Source organism: Carlito syrichta, unplaced genomic scaffold, assembly GCF_000164805.1.
Source record: "Carlito syrichta isolate Samal-C Ts95f unplaced genomic scaffold, Tarsius_syrichta-2.0.1 Scaffold141043, whole genome shotgun sequence".
NCBI lineage: Eukaryota > Metazoa > Chordata > Mammalia > Primates > Tarsiidae > Carlito > Carlito syrichta.
In genome coordinates, this window is record NW_007085139.1 from 52,370 (window position 1) to 63,181 (window position 10,812).

Sequence of the window (10,812 nt, forward strand, 5' to 3'; positions counted from 1 at the left end):
AAAAAAGAAAAAAGATTTATAATTAACGTACCACACAGTTCACCCACTTAAAGTACTCAAACCATTGGTTTTAGTTTATTAATAAAGTTGTGCAACTGTCATCATTTTAGGATATTTAGAATATTTTTGTCAATCAATTTTATGAATATGAGCTACCATGCCTGGCCCTCACTCTTTGCAAGAGCTTTTTGGGGTTGTTGGTTTTGCTCAGGAAACCTGGGAGGGACTTACAAAATGACCTCCTCTCTCTCTGTTCTCAGCTTTCCTTTTGTTACCCCGAAAGGAAAATCCTGGACCCCTTGAAACTCACTCCCCACTTCTTCCCACTAACCCACCCCAGTCGTAACACCACTAATTTGCTTTCTCTTTCTACGGATTCGCCAGTTCTGGACATGTCATGTAAATGGAATCATACAACAGGCGACCTTTGTTTGGCTTCTTCCATTTAACAATGATATTTTGTGTGTTTTGTTTTTTTTGTCATGCTGTTCACATGTCCCTTTTGTTATATGCTCAGTTTTCATCAAATAACTTATTCCCCACCAATGGTAGTGCAGTGGTTCTGAATCTCTGCCTCTGCTTTCTGGCCAAGTTTCACCATGACAGCCTCTCTCCTTAGAAGGTCAATGGCAGTTCTGACTGCCAACCCTATGGCTTCCTTGTTCATGCTCCAAGTTCACCTTCCCAGTTTCCCCAATGTCTGAACCCCTGAGAACAAGACAGGTAATTCCCCAATATGTAGACTTGACTCAATTTAATCCTTTCTTTTTTCTGAGTTGGAGTCTCACTGTGTTGCCCAGGCTTGGAGTGCAGGGACATGCTCATGGCCACCCCAGCCTTGACCTGCTGGGCTTAGGTGATCCTTACACCTCAACCTTCCAAGTACTTGGAACTATAGGTGCTAATTTATTATTTATTGTAGAGATGAGGCCTTGCCAAGTTCCCCGGGCTGGTCTTAAATCCTTGGATTCAGGCAATCCATTTGCCTCAGCCTCCCAAATTGCCAGGATGACAGGCTGAGCCACCGAGCCTGGCCAGACATTTTAAAAATTACATTTTACTTCAGGCCAAACTGCAGCCTACACCACTCCATTGGCAATTCAAAAGAAACCCCCATCAGATGTTAGAACAAAAGAGCCAATCTTTATTTCTTTCTTTCTTTTTTTTTTTTTGAGTTGGAGTCTCACTCTGTTGCCCAGGCTGGAGTGCAGTGGCATGCTCACAGCCACCACAACCTCAACCTGCTGGGCTCAGGCAATCCTTCCGCCTCAGCTTTCCAAGTAGTTGGAACTATAGGCACATGCCACCATGCCCAGTTAATTTTTTGATTTATTGTAGAGATGAACCCTCACCAAGTTGCCCAGGCTGGTCTTGAACTCCCAGACTCAGACAATCAATCCTCTTGCCTTGGCCTCCCAAAGTGCTGGGATTACAGGCTTGAGCCACTGCACCTGATCAAATTATTCCTTTTTTACCAAAACACTTGGTAGGAAGTAATATCACTGACTCTACAGGTAAAATTATATAGACTGGCTGGGTGCAGCAGCTCACGTCTATAATCCCTCACTGCGGGAGGTCGAGGCTGGAGGCTTGTTTGAGGCCAGGAGTTCAAGACCAGCCTGGGCGACAGTGGCTCTACAGGAAAATGAAAAAATAATTAGCCAGGCATGGTGGCATGTGCCTGTAGTCCCAGCTACTCAGGAGGCTGAGGCGGGAAGATCACCAGAGCCCAGGAGGTTGAGGTTGCGGTGAGTCATGCTCATGCCACTGCACTCCAGGCTGGACGACAGAGGGAGACCCCGACCTGCTCCCTCCCCAAAATACAGACAAAACCACCTGATACCTGAGGGAAATCATTTCAAGAATTCATGACAGAGTGAGATAAACACCATTTTGTGTGTGTTCCAGTCCACACTGTTGTGTTAGCAACAAGATCCATTCTTCCAGCAGGAAGCCAGGTTGCTTTATCCTGACCCTGAAGGCATGACCCTCACCCAGAATGTCTGGGAGTTAGAGGAACACACTCTATCAGAGGTTCCTGCACTTTCTCAGTGCCCACCACCCTTATCATGTCAGCAGTTTTTTTATGCCACCCTCTCATTCCTCATTGAATTTGTGATACACTTGTTACGATGACAGCAACAGCCGAAAGCCTAGCTTTGCAGAGATGGGATGTCACTGAATGCCTAACTGAGAATTTCAGTCCTAAAATGTGTTCTGCACATTCTGCTTCAGCTTCGGCTTTAAAACTGTCCTTTGAGAACTGAGCACTCCATGTTCTCACTCATCAGTGAGCCCTGACCCATGATCATGATACTACAAGAAAGGGATTGGTAGTAGTGGAACACTGCTGGGGGAGGGAACCCGGGGGCACACTTCATCAATAAGGGACCTGATCTCAAACCAGGTGACACGGGGACCAAAGTGAGGCCCAAACTTTATCTGTATTATGATCATTCGTATAGCTAACCCTGAATTGTACCCCACATCTTTAAAATAAAAATTTTTAAAAATACATCCAGAAAATAAAATTGTCCTTTGAATATTTTCCCCTCTTCCTTTCTTCTAGGCACTTGCCCCTTACACTGTGAGACTTATCCTTATTTAACTCTATGCTTTGTTAGAAATTCCAAGGGTTCATCTTTTTTTTTTTTTTTGGTCAGGGTCTCACTCTGCTGTCCAGGCTGAAGTGCAGTGGCATGATCACGGTTCACTGCAGCCTCGACCTCCGGGGTTCAAGTAATCCTTCCACTTAAGCTTCCCAAGTAGCTGGGACTACAGATGTGCACCACCATGCTGGGCTAATTTCTGATTTGTTGCAGAGATGAGGTCTCACTATGCTGCCCAGGCTGGTCTCGAACTCCCGGGTTCAAGGAGTCCTCCCACCTCAGCCTTCCACAGTGCTGGAATGACACAATGCCCAGCCCTAAGGGCTCATCTTTAAGCTAGCCGAACATGAAGGCCTGGCTACAGAACTCTCCCCGCTTTAGGGAGCACCTCGAGACAGTTAATCTACAACCCAGCTACAATCAGGTAAAATCAACCAGCCCCCCCGTAGGTGAATCTTGGAACAAACTAGGCCTGAGTCTGGACTGGAGAGCCCCCCGACCTGAGGGGACTCACAGATGACTAATCCACTCCCCAGATCCAGCCAAGATGATGTCAGCAGACCCCTGCCCAGGCTGGTCTCGAACTAGGCAGACAATTACTCAAGATAGTCACAGGAACGCAGACACGTGCCCCACACCCTGCCCAGGGCCTCACATTTTCCACACCTATTTTCCCTTTAATAGTTCTTTCTGGGCTGGGCATGGTGTCACGGGCCTGTAATCCCAGCACTTTGAAAGGTCGAGGTGAGGGGATTGCCTGAGTCCACAGGTTTGAGACCAGCCTAGACAACTTAGTGAGACTTTGTCTCTACAATAGATCAGAAAATTATCTGGGTGTGGTAGTAAATGCCTGTAGTTCCAGCTACTTGGAAGACTGAGGTAGAACGATCACCAGAGCCCAGCAGGTCGACGCTGGGGTGATGGTGAGTGTGCCACTGCACTCCAGTCTGGGCAACAGAGTGACACTCCAACTAAAAAAAATAATAACAACAAAAACTCTATTTGACCAATCCACAGTCTGAGGTGGTACTTGAGACAGAAGCCCACCATCCTCTCGGGAAACTGGCTTCTTGGATAAACCTGCCTTTTCTTCCACCAACTCTCGTCTCTCAAGTTTGACTTTGAGCAGTGAGCACTTGGGCCTGGGTCCAAGGGAAAAAGGGATTGAAGCAAGGTCCAATGGTGAGCTGGAACAACCTCAGGCTTGTAGTGCTTGTGGTGATGGACTGATATCAGTATCCCTTACATTTAAAATACCCCACAGTCCCTTCTGAGTTCACTCTGGGTCACCCTGGCCCACAGTTTGAGAACACTGCTGCTAAGCTAGTTTGCCTCTGACATGGAAAGAATGACAGCCTCCCTCTTTATTAGGCTCCCCTTCCCCACCCCGTATCAGCACAATGCCCAACACGCAGCCGGCACTTCATAGATACGTTGCAGAAGTAAACGCACAACAGGTTCTCTTGGCCTCTCTGTTAGCTTGCTCCAGGGTATTTTGAGAACAGGATCTTTTAGGACTTACACCAGCCTCTGCAGAGGACATCTCGAGTCCCATAAGGTGTTCCAGATATGCTTTGCCCCTTCATCCATCAAGGTATTTTCTGCCAAGATCAGGTGGGTCAGTGTTGTACTATCCCTGAGAAAGGTGGTCAGACTTTCACAAGTATGCTGTGTGAAGTTGCAGTTCTCCAACCTGTGGGAAAGAAACACACGGATGAGATGCAATTTAATTCACTCCCACGTGTGGGTTTCCTTTGTCTTATACAGACGGATGAAGATGAGTGCACACGCCTCCTCGCATCCCTGCTATCATCACAGGCTACAGTGCCATGGTACAAGCATCGGCTCACCACAGCCTCAGCCTTCTGGCCTCAGGCCATCCTTCTGCCTCAGCCTCCCAAGTAGCTGGGACTAGAGGTGTGCACCACCACACCCAGCTAATTTTGGGGGGTTTTTTTGTAGAGATGATGTGTTGCTATATTACCCAGGCTGGTCTCAAACACCTGAGCTCAAGTGATCCTCTTACCTTGACCCCCCAAAGTGCTAGGATTACAAGCATGAGCCATTGCAACGGGTAAAATAGTAACATGTATTTGCTTTTTTCTAAGAGAAAGAGTTTCGCTCTTTTGCCCAGGCTGGAGTGCAGTGACAGGGACAGGTTGATAGTTCACCTCAGCCTCAACCTCCTGGGCTCAAGCCATCCTCCCAATTAGGTCTCCCGAAATGCTGAGATTACAGGTGTGAGCCACCATGACCAGTCTTATCTATTATACATAATTATATCAATCACAAGACTTATGCTGTTCCAATATCTGCCCCTCCCCTTAGAAGCTTTTATCCCGGAAGCACCAAATCTACCAAACCATCACCACAAAAGGGGACTTACGATAGTCTCTCCAGCTGGGTCAGACAGGCAATATGCCCCAAAGGACTCCAGGGAACTTTTCCTCAGCATTAGGGTCTTCATGTGTGTGTTACCTTGCAGATCACAGACAAGATCAATCCAGTTTCTACTGGTGGCCAAGCAGTCCTCCAACCTACAGAAGCCAAACACATACATGCTGGATCTTTCCCTGGGAAATGATGCTCACAGATCCCACTGTCCTCACATTCTTGTTCTTTTTAAAAAACATGTTATTTGTGTTGGAGTCTCACACTGTCACCCAGGCTGGAGTGCAGTGGCACACTCACTGCTCACTGCAGCCTTGACCTCCTGCCTCAGCCTCCCAAGTAGCTGGGACTACAGGTATGTACCATCATGCCTGGCAAAATTTTTGACTTATTGTAGAGACGAGGTCTTGCCAAGTTGAGTAGACTGGTCTGGAACCCCTGAACTCTGGCAATCCTCTCACCTCTGCCTCCCAAAGTGCTGGGATGACCAGCATGAGCCACCATGCCCAGCCACTTTCTTGTTCTTAAGGAATTCTTTGCAGTTTTCCAGTCTGTACACCTGCATTGAGCTCAGCATCTTAATCCCAAATTATCAACAAAAAACAACATGCACTCAAGACTGTAACCAACTGGAATAGGACGACAATTGCGCTCTATGTGTCAGGAACCACGTTAAGGACCTTGAAATTTAAATTTTAAAACATTTTAGTTGATTAATTAAAACTATATATTTATGGGGTACAATATGATGTTTTCATCTATGTATACATTAAGAGTCAATCAAGCTAATTAACATATTCATCACCCCACTAAATTATCATATGTTTATTATTTTTGAGTCAGGGTCTCACTCTGTTGCCCAGGCTCATGGCTCACCACAGCCTTGACCTCCTGGGCTCACAAGATTCTAGTGCCTTAGCCCCCTGAGTAGCTGGAATTATAGACACACACACCACCATGCCCAACTTTTCTTTTCTTCTTCTTCTCCTTTTTTTTTTCTGTCGAGATGAGGTCTGGCCAAGTGGCCTAGGCTGGTCTCAAACTCATGGAATCAAGAAATCCTTCCCCCGTGGTCTCCCAAAGTACTGGGATTACAGGTGTGAGTCACTGCACCCGGCCCCAACTTATCATTTGTGTGTGTGTGTGATAAGAATGCTAAAAATCTATTCTTTTAGCAATTCGAACACATACATAATTGTTAACTGTGGTCACCATGCAGTGTGATAGATTGGGGAAACTTATTTCTCCTCTCTAACTGAAACTTTTTACACTTATTTGCCAAACATTCATCAAGGTGAAGAACTGAGGTCCAGTGATGGATCTTTTTCCTAAGCCCCATCTTGTCTAGCCAGGTTTCAGTCTCAAGTGGGGCCATGAATAAAGACTTTTCTCAAAGTGTTACGCTGTATAAGTTTCCAGCCACCTGAGTTTTCTGTTCTGTAAAAGAAGGCTCATAAGATACAGAGATTATCCAAGCCCCATTCAGCTCTGATGGATGCAAAGGTGTGGAATTGGCAGACAAAAACAAAGGGAGAGGCCCTACAAATTCTGTTGAGAGAGCATTAGCACACAGCAAGGCTGGCAAGTGGGTGCTAAGAAGTTGTGGGCTGGTAAACATTTAACCACTGGCTCCCTGGAGAAGAAAGCCCTCAGGTGCAGTGCATGCCAGTGCCTGTAGTGTAAATACTCCCACCATGGCTGATTTTAGGCTTCCAGTGGGAAGTCACTGAGTGAGGAGTTGGGAGGAGGTATGCACAGGAGCACCGTTAAACAATATTTCCACCACACAGATATGATAGACATCAGCAAACTTTAGGACTAGCACTAACATTTTTCTTTTGTCCAAATTCCTAACAGGAGACTTGGGGAGTCCCACACAATGAGGACTCACCAGATGGGGCTTTTAGCACTCAATATGTTGAAGTTTATTCTCCAACCTGACTCTGACATAACATCGCACAATCGATAAAGAAGGAAATCAAAGTATCTTATGACCCTGCAAGGCTGTCTCTTGAGAACTCCTAGACCCTGACCACCTATAGGACACTTGTCTATTCTCTCTGAAGTCTGCCACCTGTGAACTTCATCTATGGATCAAGAAACTTGGAGTTTTTCCACTTTCTTATCTCAACCTCATTATCAGTAGGGCATCTCCCCTACAGGTTTGCAAATTCCTGAGATAGGAGCTAGAAATTGCAGGAAGTGTTTGAATCTACCCATGACCTACAAGCTCCTACATGGAGATGTCCCACCTTCCCAGGCTGAGCCAATGTAAATCTCACATGTATTGATTTATGCTTTCTTTGAAATCTCAGTCTCTCCAAAATGTACATTATCACATTGCAATTCAACCACTTCAGACACATACTCTTAAAAACTCTTGGGGCCATGTCCTGGCCCTGGTCACTCACGTTTGGCTCAAAATAAACCTCTTGAAGCATATTTGGTTGAACTTGGAATTTTTATATCATTAACCTCAAGGGCACCCCTTGGTATTGATAAACAATGGCTCTTGGGCCAAATCTGGTCTGCCGCTTGGTTTTGTACAGCTGTGAACTAAGAATGATTTTTACAAAAATATCTTTAAATGGAAGAAGGCCAGTGGGAGCAATTGGACAATGTTTCTCCCATGGAGTAAACCAAAACAAAGAGAATTCCTCAGCACACAGAGAGGAAGGAGGCCAGCCACACACCCCACGACCCATCTGAGAGGCGATGAGATCCACAGAGCACAAAGAAGAGAAAAGTGAATCCACCTGGGTTGGAACTAGCTGGACTCACCTGACTCACTGCATGAATCATGAGTAACCTTTGCACACAGGTGGGGAGGTGAGTGAGGGGAATTCAGGAGGTCTGTGCTCCTGCCATGGACTCTGAAGGCCCCCCGAACCTTGTGGGACTCCAGTCCCTCATGGGAAAAGGCCAAGCTCTGCTGAAACCCATGTGAATCAGTACAGGGGGAAAAAAGCCCTGTATGTCTCCATCCATCATTTCCTGGGAACTGAACCCTTGATGCCAGCTGCTTGTAGTTGGCCTGAGAGAGGGTGAGCCCCAAGGGTAAATTCCGCTGTGCTGGATGTTCCTGGATGGGGCAAGTCTTCCTTTTACCTTGGAATGCAGACTGACTGAGGCTGAGGTGGGGAGCTGGGTGGGATGCATCACCATAGAAACCTTTCACTGCCCTGGAAACTCTTCTGTGTTGCCTCTGCACAACATAGCAGTTGGGGACTCCCTTCCAATCCCACTGGGGTAGCCAGGAGTGCACACAGGTAGGGCGCTTGAGTGCTTTCCCCCATACCCACTTAGAAAGTTCAAGGAGGTTAGAGAACGGTGGGGGTCCTCATAACCCCGGCCATCACCTAGGTCAGCTGGATACTTCCCCTGGGGTGATACAGGCTGAGCAGAAAGCCCAGAGCTGCCACACTCTGAGGATCACTACAGCACCATTCATGGTTGCAAAGATGTGGAATCATCATTTAATCTTACTGATCAGCCTCAGGGAGTCTGCTCCAATGTAAAAGTGAGGCCAGCTCCAGCCAGAAATGCCTCCCACAGTGGAATCTGCCCTTGGGGCTCACCCTCTCCCAGGCTGGCTAGGAGCAGCTGGCATCAAGGGTTCAGTTCCTGGGAAATGATGACTAGAGTCACACAGGGCTTGTGTATTTATTCTTACTGATCAGTGGATCATGAAAATGTGGTATATATACACCACAGAATATGATTTAGCCCTCAAAAAGAGTGAAATAATGTCTTTTGCAGCCACCTGGATGGAGTTGGAGACCATGATACTAAACAATCTAACTCAGGAACAGAAAACCAAACACCGTGTGGTCTTATAAGCCGGAGCTAAACTAAAGACCTGCCAAGTCACAGAGAATGGCATCATGGACACTGGAGATTTAGAGGGGGAGGGCAGGAAGGGGTGAAGGGCTGAAATATCACCTCTCGGGTGTGCACAGGTGGGGATGAGGGGTATGCTTAAAGCCCAAATCAAAAGCTATTTGTACCCCCTAAAGCTATTGAAACAAAAAACAAAAAACCAAAAAACAAAATGAAACAAAACAAAAACCTATCCATAAGTGGTCAAAAAACATTCAAAGGGTGATATTTTATGACACATAAAAACCATACGACATTCTAATTTCAGTGTTCATATATAAGTTTTATCAAAACACAGCTGTGCCTGTTTATTTGCCTATGAGCGATGGCCACTGCAGCATTTTAACACAGAGCAGAGTCCACATGACAGAAATTGCCTGGCCCACAAACCAAAAATATATTTCACCTGCCCTTTTATATAAGTTGTTCACTGAACCCCAGCATTGATAATATTAAACAGTTAGGAAGTGATGCATTTTAACTAGCTATTGCCTTTGTCTTCTGATATACATGTAAGTGTACATGATTCAACTTTTTAAAGATGTTGTTTAAGAATCTCAGCACTTTGGGAGACTGATGTAGGAGGCCTGCTTGAGCCCAGGAGTTTGAGACCAGTCTGGGCAACATAGCAAGACCTTGTCTTGACTAAAGAAAAAAAAAAAAACTGGGTGTGGTGATGCATGCCTGTAGTCCCAGTTACTTGGGAGGAGGAGGCAGAAGGATCACTTGAGCCCAGGAGGTGGAGACTGAAGGATCACTTGAACCCAGGAGGTGGAGACTCCAACCTCTGACAGGGTGAGACTCCAAGTCAAAAAAATTAAAATGCTGTTTAACAACTGGATCATAAAATTCCTAATGTTTAGCAATCACCTCTTGCACAGGGACTCGGGTTTCCCTATATCAGACAGATCTATGGGGGGGATCCCCAAAACCCAGAAATTTGTTTATAAAAAATTGTGTATTTATTCTTTTTTTGTTGTTCTTTTTCTTGAGTTGGAGTCTCACTCTATCGCCCAGGCTGGAGTGCAGTGACACACTCACGGCCACCCCACCATCAACCAGTTGGGTTCAGGTGATCCTTCTGCCCCAGCCTTCCAAGTAGCCAGAACTACAGGCATGCACTACTGTGCCCAACTGATTTTTGAATTATTGTAGAGATGAGGTCCCGCCAAGTTGCCTGGGCTTGTCTCAAACCTGCAGGCTCAGGCATTCCACTTGCCTCGGCTTCCCAAAGTGCTGGAATGACAGACTGAGCCACCAAGCCTGGCCCATATTTATTCTTATATGTTTAAACTTTAGTCACCTTCAAAGTACCCTCTGTTTATGCAATACACCCATCGAGACACTTTTTCCATGGCTTAAAATGGTTTTTGAACTTATCCATTTTGATGGCTTTAAGTGCTTTTTGCCATTTTTTGTTTCACCTCTTCCACATCGGCAAAACATTTGAGGACTTTTTTCACCAGGAAAACAAAAAAAGTTAATTGGGGTGGGATCTGGTGAGTAGGGAGCACAGGGCACAGGGGTCTTGTTGTTTTGGGTCCAAAACTGCTGAACACTCAGTGTGGGGTGGGCAGGTGTGCTTGTAAATTACCCATCATGAAATGGGCAGACACATTGAAAGAATCTAAAAAAAAAATTCACTGGGCTGGGTGCAGTGGCTTAGCCTGTCATCCCAGCACTTTGGGAGGCCGAGGCGAGAGGATGGCCTAAGCCTGGGGGTTTGAGCCCAGCTTGGGCAACTTGGTGAATTCTCATCTCTACAATAAATCCAGAAACAAACCAGTGTGGTGTGGTGGCAAGCATCTGTGTTTCCAGCTACTTGGAATGCTGAGGTGGAAAGATCGCTGGAGCCCAGCAGGTCAACACTGGGGTGACCATGAGTGTACCACTGCCCTCCAGTCTGGATGACAGAATGAGACTCCAACTCAAA